A 26028-nucleotide genomic window follows, 5' to 3' on the forward strand; every position below is an offset into this window, starting at 1 on the left:
AGAGACCTCCTACCTCAGCCTCTCGAGTAGCTGAGACAACAGGTGTGCACCACCACATCTGGCTAGTTTTTTTATTTTTTGTAGAGATGGTGCCTCACTTTGTTGCCCAGGCTGATCTTAAACTCCGGAGCTCAAGCAATCCACTGCCTCGGTGTCCCAAAGTTCTGGGATTAGAGGCATGAGTCACTGCACCCAGGCAATAAATATTTACTGAGCACATACAATGTGTGAGGCTCTGAAATAGGGACAAAATCTATACAGAAGAGAAGATATAATTTCTGTCCTCAAAAACTCATGGTCTTAAGGGGAGACAAATACAAAAAAGCAATGTATTGAGATCTATAATGGGAATATATGTTAAAAACAAAAGTCAGGAAGATGGAGGGTCCAGGTTTGCTAGGAGGTGTCAGGCAAAGTCAATAGAGATGGCCAGGGAGCTAAGACTTGAAGGATGTGTTTGTGATCAAGGCTTGATTTGCCCATATGTGCAACCTGGTAGAAAGAGTGCCCCTCAAATAATCAGTAGGAAAATAAATATTGCTCTTTATCATGTGGGCTAAATTAGCTGCTTGAGGGGCCAGATAATGACACAAATATGATTGTGCAAAGCGAGACATTATAACGTATTTCATAAGCTGCAGCAATCTTTTTTCAGCTCATGAAAAACAAGATAATGCCCATAAAAATAAGATATTATGGCAAAATTGGTATTAATTACTAGGAGCCAAAGTGCACTGCTTGAGGCTGTAAAACTTTTAATATTCCAGAAGAAAGCAGTTCAAGTAACAGGCTAACCATGATCGCTTAATCGCTTGGCAGCTTCCCAGCCTATGTTGGTGAACAACAGAGCAGAGGCAGCAGAATCAGTCCCAAACAAACAGCCCCGTGAAGCGTTGCTAATTTGGCTGAGATGACTGGGTGGGGTGAGGAGGGCTGAGAGCAGAAAAGTGCTCTCCTTGCAATTTACCTTCTTACTATTGACAAACTGGGCTCCGCAAAAAGCCACTGGGTTTGCCTCGTTGGGGCTTTTGAGATGCAACGGGCCATTGGTTCCTTAAGATCTGGTTTTCCAGTTGTCATTTGTACCGATGAACTACATGGGTCCTTGGTGGGGGTTGGCAATTATATCCTCTTTCCTGCCTCTTCCCTTCTTTCAGGCATAAACGTACACACACATGCACTCAATGCACAAAGCTCCTAACTTACATAAAGGTCAGGATCTAACTGCTTCTATTTCCACACTTTGAATGCGAGACCAATTTGGTGACAGCCTCTCATGTGCCATAAACGAAATAGAAACATATGCACATGCAGCGATAAAACAGATCTGAAACAACATCCCTGCCACCTGTTGGGTGGCAGCTGAAATCAGACATCTTAATGTATGATATTATGGGAATTACCCACATTCAGATAAAATATCTGGATTTAAGTAACTGTCTTTTGCTCTGAATTAACTTGAAGGTTGAACTCAGAAAACAAAGGCAAACGACTTGGGGCTAAGCAACTTACTCCACAGCCATTGTGCCCGGCTGCCGCTCTGGTGGGGCACTATGTAGAAATGTTGGTGGCAGTTTTCACTTCTCCTAATTGACAGCAGAAGATCTAGCTGTGCTCCAGCTTTCTGGACATGAAGGGAAATGAGAAGGCTAGCCTGTACCCAAGATGTGAGCTTCTAAAAGAAACAGGAACTAGGGTCTGCTTCATTCCTGAGTCTTCAGCACTTAGCAGAGTCCCTGATATATAGCGGATCTTTACAAATATTTGTTGAGTGAAAGAAGAGGTATGGTAAGTCCTTTCTCAACCACCAAGTACATTCTCTGTTCCTTCTGCTTCCCCCTTCCTTTTCTTGTACACTTTACACCAGTATAAACCTCCACTTCCCTCACCTGGCTGGAATCTATATTGCAGCATCACCAGCATCAGCTAGTGCCAGGAAGGTTTCCTCTCTTCAGGAGCTTTGCAAGACTTCACTGTGTCAGTTCTATTCCTAGCTGCAGGAAGTCCCTTTTCTGGTAGCCTCCTTTGCTGGCTCATGATGCAGACCTGACTAGGAAGACTAAGACAGTTTTGTAAATTGGCGTGGGGGCAGCAAGTACAAGACTCCAAGCATCCCCTCTGGTGGTTGGCAGAGGATTTCAGTCTGCTGGGCTGACGAAGTGGAGAGGCTGCCCTGGGCTTCAAACTGGACCTGGTACTACCTCCAACCCTGTGGATATTTGCTTCTGTAGCATATGGCCCAATGCACTTGATTGCCTTAGTTTTCCATGGAAAAGACAAGAAGGTGGTTTTCACTCCTCTACCATGTTTATTCAGCCTCGTTAACTCCACTGAGTTTGCTCTGATAGGCCAGAAAAAAAAAATAAGTAATGGTTAAGGTGTAATGTGTCCAGAAGTGCCCAAATTGTTGTTTTTTGCCAGGATGGGGAAGTCCACTGAGATGTAAAGATCTAAGCTGAGATTGAGCTTTGAATCTTTTTAACAGGTATTCATTGAATCTATAGGAAGTCTGGTACTATGTGAGGTTTTAGGGATGGGTTTGGAGCTGAACAGAGAAAAAAAGAAGTAAAAGAAATAATCCCTGTTCACAGGAGTTAGTGTGTGAGACAGAGATATATGCACATGACACTATGTAATAAATTGTAAATAAATGGTAGAGGTAAAGATCAAAGAAGGCAAAGAGAGAGAGGACTGGCTAATAGACGATTATGGAAGAATTCCTGGAGGGGTTACGTCTTGAGGACTGGATTGGACTAGAGAGTCATTGGGGAGAAGTCAGTAAACAGAAAGAGGAGATTTTCCTGAAGACCAGGGGTCCCCAACCCTTGGGCTGTGGACCAGTACCAGTCTGTGGCCTGTTAGGAACTGGGCTGCACAGCAGGAGGTGAGTGGCCAGCAAGCATTACTGCCTGAGCTCTGCCTCCTGTCAGATCAGCGGTGGCACTGGATTCTCATAAGCGCACGAACCCTATTGTGAACTGCACATACAAGGGTTCCAGGTTGCACGCTCCTTAGGAGAATCTAACTAGTGCCTGGTGATCTAAGGTGGAACAGTTTCATCCCAAAATCATCACCTGCCCTGCACGTCCATGGAAAAATTGTCTTCCACTGATCCAGTCCCTGATGCCAAAAATGTTGGGGACCACTGCTGTAGATGTTTAAGATACCGTGGTACTATAGCTGAACGCAGTGGCTCACAGCTGTAATCTCAGCACCTTGGGCAGCTGAGGTGGGAGAAAAGCTTGAGGCCAGGAGTTGGAGGCTAGCCTGGCTAACATAGCAAGACCCTGTCTCTATTTAAAAAAAAAAAAAAAGATATTGTGGTATTAGCACAGGGATAGACTAATTGACCAATGAATCAGAATACAGTGCTAGTGACATATCCACAGAAACTTATATGACTGGTGGCCTTGCAGGTCCCTGGGGAGATAAGGGACATCTTAACACTGGGGCTGGGACAATTGCCTGTACTTATACAGAATAACTGAAATTGGATCCTAATGCACAAATCCTAAAAATAATTTCTTGAAAAACTAGACTTAAATGTAAAAGGCCAAGCTGTTAAACATTTAGAAGTAAATAAAGGAGGCTCTCTTTGTAACTATGAGGGGTGGAAGATTTCTTCAACATAACACAAAAAGTATTAATAACGAATTCAAAAACTGATAAATGTAAATACATTAAAATTAAGAATGTATGTTCACCAAAACAATGGCATGAAGAAAGCAAAGAGACAAAGCACAGATGGGAAGAAATATATTTGTAACAAATAGATTCAGTAAAGGATTAGTACAAATAGATTCAGTAAAATATAAAGAATTCAGAAAAGCCATTAAGAAAAAGACAAGTAGTCCAACAGTTAAGTGGAGTGGGGGGAGATATGAAAAGACCTTCTATAGTAAAGAGAATAAAGACTGACAAGGGGCCAAGAGCTGGGTAGAAACTGGGAAGGTTAAAGGGTCATAGAGTAAGGAAAGGGGCCAAGATGTAGACTTGTAGGCAGGAGAGTCACTATACTCTTAAAAGCAGGGGCAGGTACAGAAATTAGCAGCAACCTCCACCTTTTGAAACTCTCACCAATAGCTTTGCATTAAAAGCATGGGCTCAGTCGGCCACTGGCAGGTCACTGAGGAAGGTCAGAGCATGGAATGAATAGCTCATAGACAATACACAAAGTCGTATGTCAATAAGTCCCTACTCTGGAACCCTCATCTTGGGCACTTCTGCAATAGATCTGAAGCCTGTGAACTTTGTGGGGACCTGATCTGAAACCTGCAGCAGCAGGGGGCTGGATTTGGCTGGATCTGGCAGTTGTCTCCATTCCTCACCTTCACTGGACCTCATAACTCCTTCTGGGGCCCCTGCACCATGGGGTTGCCTGTTATTTTCCTGTGGTGGCACAGTGGCTGATGAAGTGCTGTTCCTCAGCTATGGCAGCCAACACTACTAGATAGAAGCTGCTTGTCAAGAAAATCCTTCAAAGGCCCTATTGCCTTGAAATGATATGCACTATTTCTATGGGCTCTTAAACAGAATAATTCATTAGTCAGTGAAGAACAATCAATATCGCACTCTGACAATTTACACACTGACTCTGTTTACCCAGTGGACCCTCTCTGATAATATTATTTATGATCCTAAATAACTCCATCGGTGTTCAATAGAGCTGGAGGTGCCTCTGGGACCAGGACACAATCAAATTGTGAAGACATATGGTTTGCTCAGCTCTGGAAATGTTCAGGCGCATTTCATTGATGTTAGTCTCACAGTGGTACCTCCCCGCTCAGTTCTACAATCTTCCTAATGGTGTCTGCAGGATGGCCCTCCTCTTTAGGAAGGGACTGCCAAGGGAATTTTATGGTGGCTATTTCAGGATTCTCCAAAGCGAAGGACACATAGAATAGTTCAGTGGATTCTAGACCAGGCTGGCAATTATGATGTACTAGGCTTTGCCTATAGAAGGGTATGGAACAAATTAGCCTGGGAGAGATTTGTGAGGCAGCAGAGAGACGAGGATGTAGGGTGTGTGTGTCTGTGTGTGTGTGTGTAGGAGAACACAGGAGGGGTGAGGTTAGGTGAGAAGCAGAGGATTTGTGGGGTCAAATAATTATGTTGGAGTTCATAAGATTTCAGGGAGATCCCCAGACTTACTTCAAGATAGAAGGAGAGAGGTAAGGTGAGACCATTCACTTAAAAACACATCCCTTTATTATGGGACTTCTTACAATGAACATGTATTATTTATGTAATTAAAAATACAGAGAGATGGTAAGTCTCCCTCTTTTTCCTCTCCCTCCCTCTCTTTATTTTCCTCCCTCCCTGTTACCCCCTCGCTCCTCCTCCTCCTCCTCCTCCTCCCTTTTCTTTTTCTTTCTTTCTCTGTCTCATATGCACACCACAGTTTAGAGAAGCAACATCAAGAGAGGCTCTGATGTGGCTTCATCACTAACTGCAGCAGGACAATATCAGTGCACATTCGGAGCCCGTTTTATAGAATGGACTGTGAAGGCAAAGTGTCAAAGAGGGAAAAGGCAGCATTGCAAAGACAGAGCAGGCACTAAAATCTCTTTTATTTTCCTACTCATTAACCCTTTAGTCCTCAGGAGAGCAGGCGAAATGGGGAGGGCTGCAGTCATGAAGAGAGGAAGGGCCCGGCCCAGGATCTCCTAAGCTGTCTACATTGTAGTGTTCTGATCCCAGCCTGAGAGGGAAGCCCCCAGGGCCCAGCCTATGTGGGTTATGACAGCCTTTCAAAGGGCAGCTGAAATCTGGGGCAGGTGCCAGCACCTGGCAATCACTTTTGAAACCTGCTTTTTCCGAATACTCTACATAATAACCCTGAGAGCTTAGCAGAGGAGACATTGCGATCCCCACTTACTAGATGAGGCAATGAAGAGTTCCGGGCATGAATGCCCAGACTCAGTACCAGGAACTCTGGACTCCTAGCCAGCAATCTCTAGACTAGCCCAGCAGCATTTCTACTCATCTGACCTGTGACTAATGGCTAGCAGTGAGTGGCTATGTGCAGTTCTGGACCAGAGGGTAATCTGTGGCAAAAGCTTCAAAGACAAAAAATACATGGCAGCATGTGGGGAAGATGCCCATCAATTTCTAGCCCCATAGTACTCTGGTTCTATTGATGAACTGATCTTTGCTGCACAAGAGTCTCACGGATGCTCTGACTCTCTCATTTCCCTCTCTCTCTCTCTCTCTTTCACTCTCTCTGTCTCTCCCATCCTCCCTTCCTTTCTGTTTTCGTTTTATCCTCAGATATTTACTGAATACATGCCATGTTCCAAACATTCAGAAAGGAGTTGTAATCGATAAAGAAGACACCTGTCTACAAGAAGCTTACAGTCTACTGGCCAGAGATGAGATGTGTCCACAGATAACCACGCTGCAAGTTAAGTAAAGAAGAATCTGTAAGAGTGCTATGCCACTGTGACCTGTTCTTTGAAAAAGCTTGGTGTGTGAAATGAAATCACAAAGCAACTTTCTTGATTTCCCACTATTTACATTTACTTAAGGAGGAAAGTTCTACTAACCCCGAATATGTACATGGAAAGATCCATGACCTTTCGGAATATTTTGGGGGAAATAAAATATTCAATGATACCTGAAATCATATCTAGATTGAACTCATATTTAGAATGCCTGATCCCATGTAATGGTCAAAGCTTCCAACTTCATACAAAGTTATAGCTGGTTTCTCTCTCCCCAGCCAGTGCCTGCAACAGGGCAGGGGTTGAATGGTCAGCTTCTATCGGCAGAGGTCCCATTGTTCCTGCATGAGGCCCAGTGGGCAGGGCCTAACTTTGTACCATCCCAGCTCTCTTGCTTGCAAAGCCCATATGCAAACCCTAGGAAACACTTACGCATCTTTGCCTGAGCAGATACCGGGAGAGCAACTCACCCATGTGCCACCTCCTCTGCTTTCCTCCCTTCTGTCACCCAGATTTTACAGGTGAAGGTCACATGCCAGGCACTCATTCTCCCACACTACAGGGGACATACACTCTGCTGTCTGAGTGGTCCCATTGAAGACCCCCTAGCAGACTGGAGATAAGATACAGTTATACCTGCCTCTCCCCTTAGGGAGGTGGAACTCACAGCTCAGCTGTCTCTAAAGAAGCCCTCTTCACAAATACCTTCCTGTCAACCTCCCACACACTTATTTTTTTAATACCCTTGACAAGAGTGAGGGTTTTGAGCTGTGAAACCAGTTTCTGGATATTTCCTTTGAAATTTCCATCCCAGTCTGGCTCCTTGCTGGAGCAGCCAATATTCTGCCATTTCAGGTGCTGAGCCCTGGCCTGGGAGGTGCCAGCAGGGAGAGGCCAATTCCAGCAGAGGAGAGTCCAGGCATGTGGGGATATGGTGCTGTTCTCCATGGAGGGAGAAACAGGGCATTAATAAAACAGTGCCAGGAATAACCCTGTGATTGATGGGTAAAGGTCATGGACTCTGGGATACTGGCACGCACTGATGGGAACCTGTTAGGGCTGGACCGGGACCATCTCTGGCTTCCTGCTTCCCTCAGGTACCAGGATGCTCTGCTATGGTCTCTGGCAAAACTGAGCACTGGGGCTGGGCACATAATTTTACCTGGGACAACTGCTGTAGGGGCTTCAGAATGCCTGGTTTTCTAAATTTTATTGGTGTCAGGAGAGAGCTTTGATAAGCTTTAATGTGCTATTAATTATTTGGGCTGTTAAAAAAGGGAGTGCATGAGAGGCTTGGAGTTGAATGATCTCATTTCTGAGGTTCTGAGGAGGTACACACATACACCCCAGTGGAAGCCAACTCAGGATCCAGCTGCTCACGGAGTTCCTCCCTCTGCTCAGACACCAAGAGCGCTGCTGCCTGAGACTGAGCAGAGTAGGGGACTGGGGAGGATCTCCACTGCTTTGAACTTAAATGTAACTTGGACTTTCTTTGGGCTTTAATTCGCAAGGGCTAAATACTTTGATTTTGGACTTTAATCTCTTTGGGATTTTAATCTCTAAATTTTTCCCTAGGAATTTGATAATGGGAAGGGTTTATATCCAAATTTGGGGCATCTTATTTTCCCATTTATTATTGAAGAAATCTTTATGCATTTTTTATTAGCTCTTTATGCATTTTATTATTGAAGTATCTTCACTCTGCTATTAAACCTCATTACAGAACCTCTGATGAGGTTAGTGGGCCATGTGGCTGGACATCAATTTGGATTGGAAATAGAACAGGCTCTGAACTTGCAGTCTTAGACACAACATAGCCTTGGACTGGATTTTATTAACACACTGTTCTGGCTCATCTCAGAGGCTTATGGAAGTGAAATCAACAGTGTCTTAGGATGGTCCCAGGAAGGCACAGGAAGGAACAGAGGTTGATGCTGGGGGAGCGACCTCCTGCTCAGATAGTTAGCTCATCCCCTCCTGGAGCCAGATGACCACATACCTGGTTGTCCAGGGGTTAAACATTAAGCCCAGCTGGTTAAGATAACAAAAATCTGGGGAATTTTTATCCCCTTCCTTCTCTAGTTTTCATATAGAGGGACTTCCCTGACCCCACACACTTGGCCCCTCTCTACTCCCTTTTTGACCCAGCTAGGAGTGATTTGTCACTTGAGTTTATGTATGACTCACTCTCTTCCCCTCCCTCTCCCTCTCTTTTGGTATATGCCTGCCCTGGGAGAACACACAAGCTCTGCTGTCAGCCATGTGGTAAGATTCGTGGGGCTGGCTCTGCCCCCACTGGGGAAGCCTGAAGTTTTGGGGGATCAGATCAGCTCAGGGGTAGAGTAGCAGGTCATTCTGGTCAGACACAAGCCACACCCTCTAATTTAACATTATCAGGAATAAAGGTGCTATTTCGATCTTCATTTCTCTGGCTCTTGGTCTGTCAATGGAGTGGTTCTGTAGTCGGAGAGGGTCAAAGTGGAGTTACAAATTTGCCCCCCTCAAACCTGAGAAGCAACCCTTTGGACCAATAACAAAGTGATTTCTCAGCTGTGAACTAACAGTTTTCTTTTGGAATGAATCATGTGCTTTCAATTTTCCACTTCAAAAACACACACTTCAGCAGAAGTCACTTTACAGCAAATGAAAGAAGAAATTTCCCCAGGGGAGAAAGGTGTTTGTTACTTAGAGGAGGGTAGAAGGGATGACTTAGGAGCATCTATTTTTCCCAACTGTGAAGTCACCAGGAGGTCTTTTTGATATTATTGCCCTTCTAGCCAATAAAGCAGTGGTTTGCAAAATGCTAGCAATTAAGCAGTGCTCTAATTGGGTGAATTGTATCTCTCTGTCCAGAGTTCTGGGAGAGAACATAGGCAGGATTAGGCATGGGAGAATGTGTCTGACTCACAACGAAGGTAGGAAGGGCTGGGTGGGTTTTATTGTGGAATAACTTTCCCAGAGCCTCCTCTATTTAGCTCTCCACATGGAAGCAGGGCTGTCAAAATGGCAAGTTCTACAGAGTGCCCCATTGCAACTGCTCCTCATTAAACTCCCTTCAGAGTCAAGAATGTGTTCACTCTCCTATTCCTCTTTATATACTCACCACCGCCATCGCCAGCACCTTCACCTTCATCATTGTCTCTCATTTATGGAGCACTGTGCTAAGCCATTTTTATGCATGATCTTCTCCTCACAACAACCCTGTGAGATAGATACCCTTATTTCCCCCCATTTCCAATGGGTAAACTGAGGCTGCAGGAAATTGAGCCAATAAATGGTAGAGCCAGAATTCCAGTTCAGACCAAATGTGACTCCAGTACACTATGCAATGTAGATGCCTATCCAATGTCTTCTTGGATGCTTCCAATGACGAGGTGCTCAGTAACTCCTGAGCTTCCCGTTGCACTGTTGGACAGAATGCAAGCCTCCCTCCCCAGGTCTCTGACATTCTGCCTGTCATTACACAGAATGCATCCTGTCACACCATGGCAACATGTTTGATTGAGGCAGGGCCCTAGTTAATGCTTTGCAGTCGAGCAGGGATACTGGGCTGGTGCAATGTAAAATGCTGACCTGGGGAAATGGCATTTCACTGAACTCACTGAGGCTTGAAATGGGTGTGCTGTGAACTGTACGGCCTTGCCCTCCTGAAGGGAGGGCCCCGAGGGATAGCTGGAAGGCCTGGCAGAGTGCCTCTCCTCCCTCTCAGCATGCCATGGCCTTCTAGGGGGCTTCCAGTTCCATGCTGAGGCTATACTTCCCTCTCAGGGAGAGCTGGTTGCTCCCGCATGCTGTTTGTAGTGTTTTACATCTACCTCTGCAAACCTGCTGGGCGTTCTGGCTGGATGATACTGTTCACATTCCGAATGCTTGTGTTTACCCACCTCCTCACTGAACAAATTTACAAAGTCAACATTTTGGGACATCTCAGAGATATATAAAAAAAAAATGGCAACGCAAAACTAACACAACTATGTTGTCCTCTCCCATCCCCTTGTTTCTAATACATCATAGAGTGGAATTAACAAGATTCTAGTCCTTGGCACTGGATCAATTCTGGATGCCATCTCCACCCAGTCTCCATCCCGTCTTTCCCCTAACTCTTGCTGTTCTGAGAAGTGATGGTAAACAGAATACAGGCCATTGTGTCAACTATACCTGGCTTCCAATCCCAACTCAGTCTCTCACTAGCTCTGTGACGATGAGTAAGTTACATAATCTCTGTGAGCTTTAGTTTTCTCATGGGAAACTGATACACGCTTTGCATTGTTGTGCTGAGCTTTAGGCAAGGTATCCAGGATGTGCATGGTTTTGGTTGCTGGTTGGTCATTCCAGGATTTCATCCTTTCGACCTTGACCAGTTCAGTGATTAATGGTTTTCATCAGTTAAATCTGGATGATGGAGTAATTGAGTCAGGAGTGGGACAGGGCAGCTGGACCCAGAGCAGACACTGAGCACCCCTGGGCAAGCCCCCAATCTTTCTGTGTTTTTGTGCCTCCATCTGTTGTGCCCTGATCTGAAATCATTTTGTCTCTTACTGGAAGGATGTGAGGCTGAGATGGAAAGAAGAAGGAGAGGTGCTCAAAAGTCTGCTGAAGAAAGATGAATAGCCCCTTGTAAGCCCCACTTACTGCTGCCCACCCTTGATTGTCTGTGGCCGTAGAGGAGAGAGAGCGTAATTCTATAAGAGAGGAGCACCCAAAACTGCTGCTTGATAACCCTCGGTGTCTCCTAGACAAAAGCCCTACTTCTTGGGGTATTGTTCATGTTCTTCATGTTCTGGTCCCAGGAGACTTCTGCAGAGGCATCTCTCTGCTCCCCTCTCTCTCCCCAGGGACTACCCACTCTGCCTTGAATATACTGTGCCCATTTGCTCCTTTGATTTTTTATTCTTGGAATGTCCTCCCTTCAACCTCCTTTGCCCCTATACTGCCCCACCAGGTGAACTCAAATTCATCCTCATGGTTTCCTCTAAAGTGTCCTCTGATCTCTATGTGGCTTTTTTTTTTTTAACTCCTCCTGACTTCCTCTCCATTTTTCTGCCTCTTCTCCCTGTACATGCAGCGACAGCCTCTACTACAGCACCTCACATTGTGCTGCAATGTCTGTTTACATGGCAGCATCCCCTGTCAGATTTAGGGCAGGGACTGTGCTTATTCTTCCCCATGTCCCCAGTGCCCAGTAAAGTGCCAGGCAAATAATAGACAATTAATAAATACTTGTTGTTGAATTGCATTCGGAGCTGTGTATGCCCCAGCTCTCTTCTTCCACCTCTCCCTTCCCACAGCACACTCATGGTCTCTCCCTCTTGCCCTGCCCTCTCCTCATTTCTCCCCTCCCTTGTCCCATCACTGTCCTTGCTATCTCCTAATTGAATTTTTCTGGACAGTAACAAGGCCAGAGATATCTTGCAAAGTGAATACACCACCCACAAATAATCAAGTTGCCACCATTCTCTTAGGCGAGCACTATTTTGGGGATACTATTTATCTCCCCTTCTTCCCATATGTCCAACCCCAGGGTGGGTCATAAAGGGGACAAAACCAGCTCCTCTAATTTGGTGGAGTCCAGCGTGGAGCCAAGCAGCACACGTCCCTCCTCCTGCTCCTCTTACCTCCACAGGCAGCTCTGGGCAAACAAGTCAGTCTTCATTAAGACAAGGCACACCTGTTACCTGCGCGAACTCTGCCCTTCTCCCCGGTGGCAATTAGCCGGGCTCTGGCTGGTGGAAAAGCATTGGCTTCCCCTGCTTTCTCTGTGAGCTTTTCTTAGTGAACCAGCTATCAGAATCTCCTGCCCAGGGGTCCTGCTGTCCGTTATTATATCACCGCCCCTGCCATCCTGCCTTTACAGCAGCCCTTGGAGAGGAATCTTAATGTGTGCTGAAGACAGCAGCAGGAGTAGGAGGGGGCAAGGAGAGACAAGAACTCGGGTTTCTGGGCAGGTGAAGGGGGCCTGCACTGTATTGTTTTAAACTTCAGAGAGACAGTTTCAGGAACCTTGTATTTATTTATTCCTTATTTCCAGTAAAGGTGAGAATGCAGTGAGGGCCGGTCCAGCATGGATAAAATAGAGCTGCCTGCATGGTGGGGATTGGGGCGGGGGTGGGGAGAAGAAAAAGTGCCACTTTGAACAGAGTAAGGAGGGAATGGCCTTTGTGGGGTCATTTAGTCCATCCCCCTGCCTCCCTAGCCTTCTGAACTATAAAAGCCTTCCCTTTCTCTCAATTAGGAATGAAGCATGCCGGGCCTCACCTCGGACCTGCACACTGCCCCTCATTATGTTCATGATCGGGTAAGGATTCTTGTCTCATGTCTTTCCAAGTCCTTGCAAGGCAATGTCTCTCTGCTTACAGCATTCTATTCCAGAAGGAAATGGATAAAGAGTGGCCAGAAGGTGAAAAAGAAGAGATGACCCCCTGAAAGGGACATCCACATTTATTTGAGCACCTACCAGGTACCAGACATTATGCTTGACCATTTTTATCCACAATTTTAGTTAATACTCATGATAAGCCAGGAAATATTAATAGATCAATTTCCCCACTTTACAGAAGTAGTCACTAAGACCCAGAGAGAGGAAGGGATTTTCCAACGTTGCCCAGCTGTACGTAGTGCCCACCGTACCCTTCTACCCGTTGTATAGAGTTGAGCAGGTTTTTTAAAGCTCTCTACACCTCAGCTTTTCCATATGTAAAATGAGAGAAATAATAGTAGCAGCCTCACAAGGTTGTTGTTAGAATTTGAATTAGTTAACAGATACAATTCTTAGAAGAATACTTGGTACATCATAAACATCTTGTAAATGTTAGCTGCTATTATTAGTAGTATTAATTATTATTACTTGAGACACAGTCTTGCTCTATTGCCAAGGCTGGAGTGCAGTGGCACAATCATACCTCACTGCAGCCTTGACCTTCCCTGGTCAAGTGATCTTCCCACATCAGCCTCTTGAATAGCTGGGACCACAGGCATATGCCACCACCCCCAGCTAATTTTTTTATTTTTTATAAAGACAGGCTCTCACCATGTTTCCCAAACTGATCCTGAACTCCCAGCCTCAAGTGATCCTCCTGCCTCAGCCTCCCAAAGTGCTGGGATTACAGGTGTAAGCCACGGCACATAGCTATTATCATTATTTTTAGTCTTTTATTCCTGAATGACAGAGCTTTCTGGGCTTAATAATAATAATTACTATGTATGGAGCACCTTCTATGTTCCAAGCCTGTGCCTGGCACTTTACATTAATTATCTTATTTAATCCTCAATGACTGTATAATGTAGTATTATTATTTCTATGTTTCAAAGAAGTCAATTGAGGTTCAGAGAATTTATAGAACTAAGTAAGCTGCAAGGCTGGATCTCCAAGCCAGCGTCATGTGATTCCCAAGCCCACACTCAGCCACTGCACTGTACCACTTCCCAGAAGAACCTGTGGGCAGGGGTGATCGACTTGGAGATGATCCATCTTTTCTTATTATCGCGTGAGGCTGCAAAACCTCCTTCTGTGGCAGAACCTCCCACCCTTCACACCCCCAACATTTTCCAGCTGCAAAAGACATCGAGGGGCAGGGAGGCGGGTTTGCTTCCTCTTCCTTCCCCTCCCCTCTCTTCTTTCTCCTCACTCTCCAGTCCTTCCCTTGCACACTGAGGTAGCCTTGTGGAGCTATAACTGCGTCTTGGTGGGATGTCTCATAACTGAGGCTGCTGGGAGAGAATTTTGGACAGGGGGAACTTTGGAGGGGATTCCCTTTGTGTCTCAGGATGAGAAGTTCAGAGAAACAGCTGGTAGCCATTCATCATGCATGCCTACTCACACATAGGTCAGATATGAGGCAGGGAAAGCCCCATTACTAGAAGGGTTTAAACAGGGACTGTAGAACCATTGGCCAGGATTATGAGAGTAGCATATGCCTACTTATACATAGTTCAGAAATGAGGCAGGGAAAGCCCCGTTACTAGAAGGGTTTAAACAGGGACTGGATAACCATCTGCCAGGGACCTTATAAGGGGGAATTCCCTCTATTCTCTGAGGTTAAAAGAGTTTCCACAGTTTAAGCACATGAGAGGGGAGCTCAGGAGACTTAAAGCCAACTTCTGGAGACTGCTGCAGGGACCACAGTGGGTTCTGAGCAGTAGAAACATGATTCACATTCACATCCAAAGCCCCTACCAGCTATTCCTAGGAAAGCCCAAGCTGAAATGGCATATCATTTTCCCACAGGTTTCTACTCTTACCCCACACTCTGGCCTTTCTTATGTATCCATTTCATTAGGCCCAAATTCCCCAGAACAGAAAAAGACAGCAGAGAGCTAAGAGCCTTTCTACCTGTCCAGAGCAAATATGTGTTGGATGTGTGTGTGTGTGTGTGCATGTGCAGAAGTGTGCTGTAGGGGCAGGATGGTGGCTACTGGTGGCTTTTCCTGGCCTTTCAAACCCCATGACCTGAATGATGTGGCTTCATGGGAGCTGGCCGTGACTCAACTGTGGGCAAAAATCAGCTTCTAAAATTCTGGAAATCCAAAGAGAGTTCTATTGGCTTGTAAGCCAAGGAGTGACCAAAGTACATGAACAACAACGTGTGTGTGTGTGTGTGTGTGTGTGTGTGTGTGTGTGTGTGTTGGGTTGGGTGTGCAGGGGTTCCTCTTCTTTGGGCCATCATTCAATGCCCAACTCAGCCACATACTTCTCTTAGGACTCTGAGGAGTTTCCCAAAACTCACTGAGCCTTCTTTTAATGAAGCATTGTAGAAATAGTAGTAATAGTAAGTAAAGCAATAATAATAGAACCAATTCCACAAAAATGTGGTAGGACCAAGTGGATAGTGAATGCAAAGCACTTGGTGGAAAGAAAACACATGCTGATATGGTTTGGTTCTGTGTCCCCACCCAAATCTCATCTCGAATTGTAATCCCCAAGTGTTGAGGGAGGGAGGTGATTGGATCATGGGGACAGTTTCCCCCTACACAGTTCTCATGAGAGTCAGTGAGTTCTCATGAGATCTGATGGTTTTATAAGTGTTTGGAAGTTCCTCGTTTGCTCTTCTCTGTCCTGTCACCTGGTGAAAAAAAGTGCTTGCTTCCCCTTCCCCTTCTGCCATGATTGTAAGTTTCCTGAGGCCTCCTCAGCCATACTGAACGGTGAGTCAATTAAACCTCTTTCCTTTATAAATTACCCAGTCTTGGTATGTCTTTATAGCAGTGTGAGAACAAACTAACACATATGCCCTGGATGGAAGAGCTCATTTCATTAATGCTAAAGTCAACAGAGCCTTGAAAATGGCTTGCAGGCATGGCCTCAGGAAGAGCCAAGAACCAAGTGTGATCCCCTCTTCTACCCCTAGGAGCTATGGGCTGAGCCCCTTGACCAGCAGACTTCCCAGGATGAAAAGGAGAAGAGCTCAAGGAATTGCCATGAAGAGTAGTGTAGAGAGTAGTTTGGTGATGAGTCAATGGTCATTCACCCCCCACCTCACGGTGCAAGACTTTGTAGTGAATCTTCTGAGTCCTATGTCTCATTTTCCTTATCTAACAAATGGCATGGTGGTCCTTGCCCTAGCTAACCCATAGGATTGACTTGATTTGAAAACCCTGAAATGTTACTCGGTGGTGGGCTTCAGGCTCCCCCAGGCAGGATCTTGCAGCTGTGGGCTATGCATATGCCTCTGTGGACAGGGACATCATAAGCTCTCTATCCAGCCCACTCCCCACATTCCCACCCCATGGCAAAGCCTAAGCTTTGTGCCTTCTAGAGGGACCAGAGTCTCACTTAGGGAGAAACAAATCTTCCTCCTGGTGGAGAACAGGCAGCACTCTGGGTGTGTGCCTGGGAGCCCCACTCACTCTGGCCGTCCTCCTATGTGAGGATAGGGAGCCAGGTCAGGCCACCCCCTCCACGTTGCTGCCTTTAAACTACTGTGCTTTGTGCTTTCTGGTGTTTCAGTTTATCATCTCAGGATTTGGAATTGGGAAGAAGGATGCTCCTTCAGCTCAGATGTTTGCTTGTGCCCCAGACTCCAGAGACCCTCTCCCCACCTACTTTCCTCCCTTGCCCCCTTCCATGGGGACAAAGAGGGGCTCCCACCTCAGGCCTTGGGGAGGGGCTCGAATGCCTTATGGAGGCTTCCATGGAGAGTCAGTGGCAGAGGATGAAAAAGAGGAGCTGAAGAAGCAGAAAAAGGAAGAGAGGAGGAAAAGCCAGGAGATTACAAGGGATCAAGAAGAGGCTGTATAAGTACATGGCAGGGTACCCAGGAGCTGGGCTCCTGTGGTTGTGTGGGCTGGAGGCTGCATGGCAGTGGACGCTGAGAAGAAGCTGTGCTTTCGAGAAGCTGAAAGAAGATGGTCTGTCCTCCCACAGGGGCCTCAGGGACCTCAGGCAATGCTGGGCTCTCAGAGGGTAGGGTGGGGGCATCCATGCCCTCATTTTGGCCTAGGAGGCAACAGGTGTTTATCTGAAGTGCCTCTGCATGCGGTGGACATCAGACAAAGACAGTGTGTGTGTTTATGCATGTGTAGATGCACGTCGGAGACACGTTTCAGTGTGCAGACTGCGAGCATTCACTTCTGTGTGTTTTCGAACGTGCAGGCGTGCATGCCTGTCAAAGAGGCCCATGGGCAATCTGAAACCATGACTGGATACCAGCCCAGGCTGCGACAGCCCAAAGGACAGCCCTCTCCCCACATCAAGGCTGCTCTGACCATGTCCCAGCTTAAGCATGGCAGTTGCCCAAGGCTATCACCTTGCTCTCTGCTGGGCTCAATTCATGACTGACAGGTGGCCAGGACCCAGTGGTTTACCAGGTGCTTTCACCCTTAGGCTCTCACATGGTCCTGGTAAAAACCATGTGGTACACAGTACAGTTCTCTTTACAGAGACAGGAACCAAAACTTAACGTCTCAAAAAACTGCCTTTCGAAGTCAGATCCAGTATTGTTTCCTTTGCCTGCAAATGTCATTAGGTACTGTTTCTTTATTTTTGGGCCATCTCCTCTTACATCTCTACCCTTTTAACCCCTAAGGGTCAAAAATGTGCATAAAAGGCCAGAGTAGGGACCTTGCTTTCCCCATCCATGTTCTTTGTGGCTGGACTTAAATGGTTAGGGTGAAGGTGGGTCGTAAGTCCAGAGTTTAGCTCCTGGGGGACCTTCTTCCAAGGCCTGGGGGCCTATAAATTCCAAATTCTAGACTTAGAGGGATTTTAAAGTTGGGAGCAGTTCTGTATAGGAGGGAAGAAGTGCTGCTATCAGGAACTCAGAGAGGATTTTTCGAATCTGTTGGGACTGTTTTCGAATCCCAGTTATGTGACGGAGGCCAATCAGTATTCTCTCTCTCTGCATCTCAGCTTTTTCATCTATAAAACGGGAATCTAATAAAAATAATAATAGCAAATACTTGTAGAATGCCAACAAGATGTAAGACTCTATTTTAAGTACTTAATAGCTATTAATTTAATCTTTACAACAATCTTGTGAGTCAGGAATATTATCACCATTGAACAGACAAGAAAACTGATTCTCAAAGTATTAAGTGACTTGCCCAACATCACAGTGCTCATACACGACGAATATGGTACTTGAGCCCAGCAGTCTGGCTACAACATCTGTGTTTAACCACTGCAATACTTCACAGCAGGGCTGGATAACTACCTGAACCTTGGGTGGTAAAAAAACAGCTTAACAACATGTGGTGGTTTTAAAACCTGTCTGCAAACTCTTTGATACTCCTCCATCAAAAGGCAAAATCTAGGTCTCCTCCCCTTGAAAGTCCTAGATAAACTGTGTGACAGACTTCAAGAATTAGGATGCAGTGAACAGAATGCTATGAAATTTCCAAGGGTGGCTTAGGAAAGGCCTTTGGCTTCTGCTAGTTTCTCTCAGGATACCTGCTTTGGGAGCCTTCTGCTGCTGCGTGAGATCCCTGGCTACCCTGGAGAGACATCAGACAAGTGAGATGCCCAAGAGCCCTAGCTGTCTTTGTCTTTGCAGCCCAAGCTCCAGACATGTACTGAAGAAGCTTTAAGGATAAATTCAGTCCCAACTACTCCCTGGCTACAACTATGAGACAGACCCTCCCAAGTCAGAACTGCCTAGCCAAGCTCAGGCAACTCCAAGATTTAAGAGCAAAATAAAAGATAGTTATTGCTTTAAGCTACTGTTTGGGTGGTTTGTTATGCAGTAGTAGATAGTCAGAACATAACACTTACTTTACAATAGTTGTAAAGTAAGGAATGAGGAATCATTTCAATGAGGAATCACTGAAAATGTAGATGTCGAGCCCTTGGTAGTGACTGCCACCTCACTTTCCCTCATTCATCTGCACTCTCTGGGTATCCTCACAAATACCTCTTGTCTTAAAACAGAAGCGACTCATACACAAGTTCAATAGCCACCTCCACCAAACTCTGGAAACCAGTGTCGCGGATCGCAGCTTTCTCACTTATAACTGGTGATCTTCACAGCTCTTTAAAAAACAAAAACACTGCACATGATGCTACCGCGTGGAGGCAATGGCATGTATAGACAGGGAATTATCAGCACCTTATGTCATTCCAGAAAAGCTCCTGGAACTTACACTGGGCATGCTCTGTTGCTGACCTCTCTCCCTTCCCTAAGTACACATTAGGTTCACACTGTGCCAACTTTTCCTTAGATGTGGTTTTGTGCGGGTAAAGACTTTAGCTTTATTTTATTCTTCCATGCATTTTGTGGATTACATCACTGAGACAGAGAATAATGCATATTACAGTATAATGAGGGAGCCACAGGCCTATCTGAGGGAAGAGAAGTGGAAAATGAAAGAATAAAGGGGAATGAAGAAAGGCTAAAGAAAAGAAAGAAAGGCATAAAGAGAGGAAGAAAAAATCGAAGCGGGGGAGAGAGAGAGAGAGAAAAGATAAAAACGTGGAAGGCAAGTGAAAGGGAAATGGGAGAAAGGACAGGAAGGGGCTGGAGATGAAAGACAAAATGCAATGAGGAGAAAGTGGCCATTTCATTCTGACTGCTCTGCTCTCAGCTGAGTCCTGCAACCGGAGAGCCTGGAGGCTGCAGTCCCCAGATCTGCCCACTGCACTCGGTGCCAGGGCTGGCCTTGCACACATAGCTCTTGCCTGCAGCTCAACACCCTGAGCTCCTTAAATAGCTTTGAACCACACTGAGTGGTGGATAAACATTTGTTTCACAGCTCACAAAGCAGAGCTGCTGGCTACCAGCAGGTTTGATGTAATGAGTTCCATCCTGGACCCCGGGGAGCATTTAGAATGGGCTCTTCTTTGCCCAGGCTGCCAGTCAAGCTGGTACCAGGGGGAAAGAAAAAACACAACACTAATCTCTTCCCCACCATCCCTGTCCAGATTTGGAGTCCCCAGAAACCAAAGTACTCCATTCTCAGGGGATGGGATTAAGGAGCAGGGTGCCCCAGGAACCCGAAATGCAAGTGCCAGAAAGGGTGGCTGGATAACCTCCTTTTTACGCATCCTCAGGAAATTACTTGGACTCATGAGCAGTCCAAAATCCACTCACTTCTCAGGAGCTGAGAATTGCAGACAGAGTCTCTGGTCTCATCCCCTCTCTGCTTGCTCCACACAGCCTTCTTCTGCAGCTGTGGAGCTCAATTCTTAAGAAAGGAGATAGTAGAACAGCCTGGCATTGCTGCCCTTGGTTGGCAGCTGCCCTCCTTGACCACTGCTCTCTACCACCCAGATCGTGCCCAGAGCTTCCTGTTTACCTCTGTGCTCAGAGAGCCACAGTGCCCTGCGTTCTGACCCCCATTCCCATCACAGCAAGGGAGGGAGGGTGGTGGGGAAGGGGCTGCTGATCCTCCTCTTTATTCCCCGCTTCCCCCCAAACTCCCCACTCCAGGACAATATGACATGCCGCCGGAAGGAGCTGAAGACCAGTTGATATGATGAATAAATGGTAATTATGTGGTTGGCCTTTCGGCACTTCCTCTGTAGATATTAATAGCCATTAATGCCCTGCTGTTTTGCACTGCACCAGAGTCTGCCAGACAGAGCACAGGGCAGGTCACTGCCCCAGCCCCGTGCTCACCCCCCCACCAGCACTGCCTCATTTGCTTCAGAATTTCAGGAAGGAAATGAACTTGCAAAGACAGTGGGTAGAAAATTAAAAGGGGTGAAAACAAATCCAAGGGGGAAGTCATTTAGATTTCCAGGTAAATTGGTTGTTGAATTGGCTTCTTGGACTGTTATGATTGGGATCTCCTAGGGGTCATCTTGTCTCTTTCCAGATTCTAGGCAGGAGTCACCATGAAAACTTATATCCTTTTCCTTAGAGTTACTGGGGCTGAGAGAAATTAGCAGATGAGTACAGAGGCAGACTTGAATTTCCCCACCAAAGCAAGTTGGGCAAGAGCAGAACTGACCAGGCTTAAATGGCAGAAGTGTAGACAAAAGTGGACAGCCTGAATCCTACCATTCTTTGTAGCAGCAACATGGTGTACAGAAGGAGCATAGGCCTTGAAATCAGACCCCGGGGTTAATCAGCTGGCCCTACCACCTGCTAGTTCTACACTCTGGACTACAAGAGATAACAAAAAGAGTGTAGCCACGGCATGAGAAGACTCAACTTTATTGCTGTGTGATCTTGGGTAACTTGCATACCTTCTCTGGACCCTAATTTTCTCATCAGAAAAAAAATTTCCTAGAACAGGACAGTATATAATAAATAAATGCTAGTCCTTGTTGAGTAGTGTGTTGGAGCTACCTAGTACCAGCTCATGAGAGTCAATGGTATGCCTCCCTTCCCAAATTTGTGTTCAGTGACATCATGTTGGTAGCTTGAAATTGGCCATGGTAGGAATATTTACACCAGAGAAATTGGTAATGCTACAAATTAGGTTTATTCTCACCTCCACCCCCCTTAGGAGAACTGATTGTTCAACATATACCAGCAAACGGCTGCTCCTGCCTGTTTCAGCTGTTTGGAATAGTGGGGTCTTAGAGCATGTCCTCGGGCTCCTGAAAGCCACAGGCCAGCCCTTTGGATGATCTATTTGCCTCCCATACACCTCAACAAACTGTTCACTTCTAACAGGGATTGTCAAAATCTCCTTGAGGCCCTATTAGAAAGCTGCAGTTCCTTGATCTATTCAGCACCAAGAGGCAATTGTCGAGGAAGTTGATTGTAGTTCAAATCCAGGTTTCAATTCAAAATGTTTTTGCCTCAGACAACTGTGTGTGATCAATCAGTAATGTAATCCTCTGCTGGTAGAACACAAAAACAAAGCCCCACCTTGCCTCATAAACACAACATCATTAGTCTTAGGATAAACTATAAATTGATGCATAGAGCAAACAGCCAGAGCTGCATCCCAGGGAATGGGAGCAGATGAAATAGCAGTACTTTATGGTGAATGACAAATCATTGCTTGTTCCGTTCCCTATCAAGTGGAATACCATCAATCACATGGTGGACTTGTTGGGTTCTAAGACAGATAGGACACCATGAACAGATGCTATGGCTGAGACTGCTGGCCTGGGCAGCACTGTACTTTTTGCTTTTCCTGGAAGGGGAAGAAGAGACCAATCCACTTTCTGTATGGTCCTGTCCTTCATTCGAGTTTATAACGGTGAGTAAGCCAAGGAATTCCATCAATCATAATGTCCTTGAGAATGGGAACCTTCATCCCTTTCATGTTACACAAAGTCCTGTTTGAATGGCAAGGGAAAGAAATGGCAGGCTTCTAACCAAAGAAAGAAGGAGCAGAGGACAGATCAACTGCTTTTTTGATTTCAGAAAGTCATTAAAGTCCCGTCTGTCCTCATATAGTGACTCTCAATCTCTGGGTCTGCCATAGTGCCTGTAATCCCAACCCCTTGGGTCACTCTTTTATATTAAGGTATTATATTCAAAAGGAGCATATTACCATGTGCATATCAGCTCCAACACAATGGGGCATTATCTGAGCACGTAATAGGTGCTCAGTATCTATCTTCTAAATGGATAAATGAAAGGATGGATGCATGATAATACACAGTAGGTAGTTTGGATGGAAGGAAAAGAGGAGCAGGAAAGGAGTGAGAGGTATGATTGTAAAATTAACATTAGAGTAGGTGACACTGCTTTCAGGGATAGGAGACTGGAATGGGTGATCCAAAATGAAGAAAGGTGATATAAGAGGGAAAATAGGAAATCCTGAAGATAATACCCATCTCCTTTCTAGTGTTTCCTATGGCCAGTTGGTTTTTAAGCAAAGCATGTTGAGGGAATAAAAATCAAAGTCTGTCTTTATTCTAATGGGAACATGAGGCAAGGAGGAAAAAGGTGGTTGTGATTTGCTGTCGCTCATGCATAATCCCACAGGCCCTATTTCTGGCCTTCTGCCATTCGTGGGGCCAGGGAACTGAGAAGCAATGGAATCTTTCTGACTGCTGATTTAATTAAGTGTGGCTAGTCTGTGACAGAGGCTGACTCGGCACCAAGCCAAAGTCACAGGTGAGTTGGTCATGTCACTGATGGGTGAGTCCAGCCTCATGTTTGACCAAATCAACCAGTCATTTGGGATATCTGAAGACTTACGGATAGCAATTGATCCTGCTATGGTGCTGGAAGACACTGGTGATTTGGTTAAAACCCATCTCTCTCTCTATATATATATATAGTAAAGAACATACTGGCTAATTCAGGCAATCTGACAGTCTGGGGTAGCTACAACTTTAGTGATACCAAGTATTGGACATTATGTAGTGAAAACCATGTTTGACTTATATCTTTTTTCATTTCACCTAGTTGTTGTGGACATTGTGCTGACACACCTAAGGGTGGTTTGGAAACAGTTGGCATGTTTTCTTTATGTATTTTTCACCTCTGCCATCTGTAACTGAGAAAGGGTATCCTTCCTCCTGCCAGTTCTCCCCAGCTGAAGTCTACACAATCTTTACCCAGACATCAGAAACAGCTGTCTCAGGCAGAAGGCGCTTGACTCCAGGCGGGCGCTTAGCAGCAAGGGCAGGTGAGATAATGAGCAACAATAAAGTCCTTTTCAAGGAGGTAGGAGTCTGTTGGAGGGGTGAGTTGGTTAGCATATGCTGGCCCTTACTTGGCTCCTAGCATTTGTTCTTCTGTGAAGCTTGTTTCTCAGTGTGATATCAGATTTACTCTTCCTTCTCTTCCTCCTTTCCTGCCTTCTTTTTTCCCTTCATTTACTGTGCATGACACTGTGCTTGATACCACAGAAGACTCAAAGATGATGCAGCTATCACTCCTACCCTCAAGGACCCAGCCACACTCTACCTAGGAAAAAGGCAAATCAAACACAACCATGTTGCTAATAATAATAATAAATGAAGAAAAGATAAGAAGAGATTAAGCATTTGGAGTTCAGGAAAAAGGAAGTAGAAGTGTATTTGGGTTTCATAGAGGAGATAAATATTGTACACACATAGGCCTAAAAGGACAGGTGAGATTAGAATGGTTTCAGTGCATGGGGCCATCTAGAAAATTATTTGCAGGGGGAAAGGAGAGAATAAAGATGTAAATGCAAAAATAAATTAGAGTAGTGTAGTTAAAGAAGTCAAAAGTCCTGGAGAGAAAACACAGGTAGGTGGGTAATAAGAATAACACTTTTGCCCTGATGAAACAGTGGCAGAACAAAGAGGGTATCAGATGCCAGGTTAAGAATGTTAGACACATTTTGGCCATCCATTGGGAACCATGGAAGATTTCTTAGCAGTTTATGATGCTTAAACATCTTTGGGAAGAATAATCTTGCATCAATGTGTAAGGTAGTTTGGAAGGGGGCAAGATAGACAGTAGAGATAAAAGTTAATAGATACGAGTCCAGAAGATGGCAATTAAAAGCTCGTGCTGAGGCAATCATGAGAAATCCATGAGGGGACAATGCTGGAGAGCAAGTCTGATTGGAATAAATAGGACATGGTTCTAATAACTACACACTAAGATGAGGGGTGAAGAGTCAAAAGTCACTGCAGCTTTGTGCTTTAATATTTGCTTGAGCTGACTTTGGAGAAAGGATGCTGATGGTGTCAATCTCCCTTTGATCCACCTCTGTCTGCAGCACAGCTGTAGTGGAGAGTCCCACAAGGCCTCAGACTCACCCAGCTCTTGACCTGCATCCCACCTTGAGGGCTTTCTGTGCTTCTTTCCGCATTGTGCACTAGGAGCCTCTTCAAAACCTAGGAGATTTCTTGGACTGCCCACAGAATAGCTTGAGTGTAGGGGAGATAATGCCCTGGGAGACTCCCAGCTAATGGAGAATGGGATCAATGCTGCACCTTCAGTCCTTCAGAAGAACAATTGAAAGCATCTGTCAACTTCTCAGGAGGTCCCAGTGGAATGGAGGCTCCATTGCCCACAGCACTGATCCTGATGATGTTTCTCACATCAATGCTTCCTGCTCCTGACTAATTCTCCCTGCTCAATCACTGTTACATGCTGGGATCACCTCCCATATGAACTACCTGCACTCATTTCTTGCCTCAAGTTTTGCTTTTGGGAGAACCCAGGACAGACATACAGGTGGAGTTCTTCCAAAAACAAAGGTAATTGAGTCCAGAACTCTAGAGAGATGCTGGGGTTTGAGATATTTATTTCTAAATCATCTACGCGGACAAGGTAATTGAAATTAGGGAAGTAAATACAATTGTCTAGGGGAGAGAATATGGAGAAAAAAGAGAGAAGGGAAGAAAATCAGACCTTGGAGAATTTTCCATCTGGTAGGTGGGAAGAGAACAAGCAACTAATGCAGTAGACGGAGAATAAGAAGGGCAGAGAGATGGTTGTGGTAAAAGTGAAGGGATCCTGAGAGTGACCATCTGAGATGAATGCTGCAGAGGCCCAAGGAGGATGTGGCATTTAGAAAGTCTTTGAAAACCTTGCAAGAGCGATTTTGTTGGTGACAGTGAAAGCCAGTTGCAAGTGTCAATGAGGTAAGGAAGTGGAGGCCCAGAGCATGGATTGGAGGTCCTAAACCTGGCTCTTTGGGTGGCTTTAAAAAATACCAACATCTCACAATAGACCATCTGAAGTAGCATCTCCAGAGAGAAGGGCTTCTCTCTCAATTATATTGAGGGGAAAGAGAGGTAAAGTGATAGTCTGATAGCTTGAGGTATCAAGGCATGGAGAAGTATTAAGAGTAAAAGAGAAATCGAGAAGATGTATCCAAGGTGGAGAGAATTAGTCAGTGGGAAGGAAGATGTTAAAGATGCAAGATGGTGGGGAAAATGTCTGGAGAAGGACTCAGAGGAGAAGGGATCAAGAACATGACTTTCCTAAATTTAGTTTTAATAAAGAAGATTCATTCATTCACCCGTTCAACGGGCATGGGCTAGGTTCCTCTGTGGCAGGGCACTTTGCATAAAGAAAGGGCAAGTTATGGCCACTCCCCTCTAGGAGAGAAGGAGGTAGAAGGAATCACTAGAAAATTGTTAGATTCTAGGATAGAAACATTTGTGGTATTTTGAATAGTGCCTCTGCCCACATACCGACTGAGAGACTCAGGAGAAGGTAAATTCCCAGGGCTTCAGTTTTCTTAGCTTTAACCGCCACTCTCCTGGGTTGCTACAATAATCACACAAGAACATTGTGCTAATGTGCCCAGCACAGTG

At 45.5% G+C, this 26028-nt stretch overlaps 1 long non-coding RNA gene across 1 annotated transcript in view; it reads left to right on the top strand.

Moving 5' to 3' along the window:
- The window catches only part of LOC117975034 (uncharacterized), a 345337-nt gene that overhangs the window by 251729 nt on the left and 67580 nt on the right, over window positions 1–26028 (top strand). Inside the window, exons 3-5 of the long non-coding RNA XR_010113389.1 lie at window positions 6271–8708; window positions 12676–12738; window positions 12813–12900. This is a non-coding gene — a long non-coding RNA (uncharacterized LOC117975034). The remainder of the gene's footprint in view (window positions 1–6270; window positions 8709–12675; window positions 12739–12812; window positions 12901–26028) is intronic.

Source organism: Pan paniscus, chromosome 9 (assembly GCF_029289425.2).
Source record: "Pan paniscus chromosome 9, NHGRI_mPanPan1-v2.0_pri, whole genome shotgun sequence".
NCBI classification, from domain to species: Eukaryota; Metazoa; Chordata; class Mammalia; order Primates; family Hominidae; genus Pan; species Pan paniscus.